The sequence below is a fragment of the Alosa pseudoharengus genome, unplaced genomic scaffold, assembly GCF_046254945.1.
Source record: "Alosa pseudoharengus isolate Yale_2024_CS ecotype anadromous, Long Island Sound unplaced genomic scaffold, YU_APseudo_1.1 YU_APseudo_1.1_scf_20, whole genome shotgun sequence".
NCBI lineage: Eukaryota > Metazoa > Chordata > Actinopteri > Clupeiformes > Clupeidae > Alosa > Alosa pseudoharengus.
In genome coordinates, this window is record NW_027468664.1 from 28,054,572 (window position 1) to 28,057,865 (window position 3,294).

Genomic DNA, 3,294 nt, shown 5'->3' on the forward strand with positions numbered 1-3,294 from the left:
CTCTCATTGAGGGACAAATGTGCCCCAGGACACTCATAAACGGAAGCCATTCATTTCACACACACACACACACACACACACACACACACACACACACACACACACACACACACACACACTTACACAGCTTACATACCTTTCTAAATGTCTATCATTCACTGGGGTTACTTCTCTCTCTCTCTCTTATTTTCCTCTATCTTGCTCCTTCCATAAGTCATTCTCTTTGCCTTTCTTTATTTTGATTTTCCCTTCAGGGTGTTCTCTCTTTCTTTCTCTTTCTTAGTCTCTCCCTCCACCTAATCCTATATCCTCTCACTCATTTGCTCTCTCTTTCTCCTAGTCTCAGTTTTCCTGTCTCACTCTCTCTTCCCGTCTGTCTTACTCCTGCCTCCTTTCTGCCTCTCTCTCTCTCTCTCTCACAGTGTAATTGTCTTACCCTGTTATGTCTGTAATTAAGTGTTGTCTGTTGATGTTGTCTTAGCTTAAATCACTGATCTGTATGTGTATTTATTTACTTATCTATTTTATTTTATTTTATTTTATCTTATTATTCTTTAACTAATGCACTATGTACTGTACAGCACTTTGGTCAGTGCAAGCTGTGGTTAAATGTGCTCTAAAAATAAACGTTACTTACTTACTTTCTTACTCTCTCTCTGTCTCTCTCTCTCTCTCTCTCTCTGTCTGTCTCTCTGTTCTGCTGCTATATCACACAGATCTGATCGTGGTCTCGTGTTCAGGGGCAGCCTGGCCTGCCCTGCGTGCTGTGTTTCTGTGTCTCTGTGTCTCTGTGTCTCTGCATCGTGAGATCCCAGACTGATTGTGGAGTTGGACCTGCTGGAGCAGCAGGGCACACGTGTGGGAGGACCCCGTGGTGCCCGTTCAGACGCCTGACTGCAAGTGTCGGAATTCAAACAGCACCAACACAAGCACACACACACACACACACACACACACACACACACACACACACACACACACTACACACATTGCACACACACACACACACACACACACACACACACACACACACACACACACTCACACACACACACAGACACACACACACAAACACACACTACACACATTACACACATTACACACTACACACACACATACACACAGAGCCAAAATCCATGAACAATTCTAGAATCTAGATCTAAACTTTTAGAATCTAAATCTAATCTATATTCTTGAACTGATTCTATCCTTGATAAATAGACCACGTGATGCATCCTCTTATGGAAGACACACTCAGTAAACACACACACACACACATACACACACAGAGAAAGAGAGACTGGCATGAGGGGCTCGTGCTTTGAAGTGTTAGACTTGAAGTGTGTGAGGCTCACAGAGAGAAGATGTGCCCAGGGGTGATGGCTGTGGTAGGATAGATGAGGACAGCATTTTAGACGTACTGTTGCATGCAAGACCAGAGTGGCCAGCGGTGATAAACCGGCCACAATAACAAACATCACAGACGTCTAAGAATCCCAAACACATATAACAACAAGAATAACAATAACAACAGCAGCAACAAAAACATCAGCTGTATTTGTGTTTGTTGAAGATTTCATTTCTCACTTAAGACGTATTTCTTTGTCTTTTCCCCCAAACATAAAAAGTAAAGTGCTACATTAAAGCATCAGTGAGCAACACCGTAAGCACCATGAATATGCAGGTCAGGTGCAAGATGAACTGAGATGTTTGTGAAGTAATCCGGTGCTGGGAGCCAGATTTGTGGATGAAAATGAAGGTCAACGGAGTCAGGCGTGTCTAATCTCAAATAAAGTTCATTTCACGCTTGATGTCAACTTGGCAGTCCACCCCTCCCCCACACCCCCCCCCCCCCCCACACACACACACACACACACACACACACACACACACTTCTACTTCTGAGACTTGATTAGCTAATGTACCGTTGCTGGTGACACGGGTTGATACGTTTCACCATGGCTTGGCTTGCTAGCTCCCTCTGAGCTCTGGAAAATCAGGTAGCCTAATTAGCAAAACCAGCACATGCCAGTGGCTAGGTCTGGATTAGCTGGCCCCAGTGACAACTGGAATGGTCCCCCATGCCTCCCCTCAGGATGAATAAAGTATCTATCTATCTATCTATCTATCTATGTAAAATAATGACCAATAGGAAACTACAGTGGTCTCAATGACAATGTCACACTCATCAGGAAGACTTTCGGGTGGTAACCACTGATATTTCAAACCAACATGCACACTATCAATAAAACTACAAAGACAATATCACATGGGTCAAAGAGCTGTATACAAAAATGTCGCTTGAGTCTGGAGTACTGAAAAAGAAAGTAAAAAATGGTAACAGTAGCACCTCACTGGGAAAAGACACATAGATTTAATCGAAAGAGCCAACTGAGTCTAGTTGTTAGTTGTTAACTTGCTAAAGAAGACCTCAAAAGAAACCAGACTTACCCCCGCCCCCGTCTCCTCTGTCTCCTCTCTCTCTCTCTCTCTCTCTCTCTCTCTCTCTCTCTCTGTCTGTTTCCTCCAAGGGCCACATCATCTCAGCAGTCCCCCCATAGACACACACTGCAGGACAGAATGAATCACATTAGGCTGGCTTTCACCAAGCCCATTCACTAACCTAAAAGCCCATTAGTGAGAAAGAGAGAGAGAGAGAGAGAGAGAGAGAGAGGAGACCAAATAGAGGGAGAGGACAGATAGAGAAAGAAGGGGAAGATGAGCAGAGATAGAGAAAGAGACAGAAAGGGAGACAGAGGGAGAGACAGAGATAAAGAGAAAGGGAAGATAGAGTGAGAGGAGAGAGAGGGATGCAGGAGAGGAGGAGAAACAGAAAAACAGGCACAGATGGGGCAACAAGGGGAGGAAATAGATTGGGAGATTAAGACAGCAGGGAAAAATTAAAAAGAGAGAAAAGAGAGATGAGGAGGGAAGAATGGAGAGCAGCGATGCACAAACTCAGCTCTGCAAATGTGTGGCTTCGCCATAAGGCAGACACAAGGCTGCGTCCCCAGTCCAAACGTGCTCCACTTCAAAGCACATGCCTTTATGTCCTACAGACGGGGCTCCGCACTGCCAAACACACACACACACTCCCCTCTCCCTGCTCACAGCTCAAGTTCATTATTGTGTTCATTAATCAGTATATTATGGTATTTGTTCTATTTCAGTGCACATTAAGGAACACGTAAATGCGAAATTGGCCACCAAATTCTCACCTTACCGTATTTCAAATTGTTTTTCATTGTCATTGTAACTGTAAACTTGCAAAGGGGTTCCAGTATCCCTGAATAG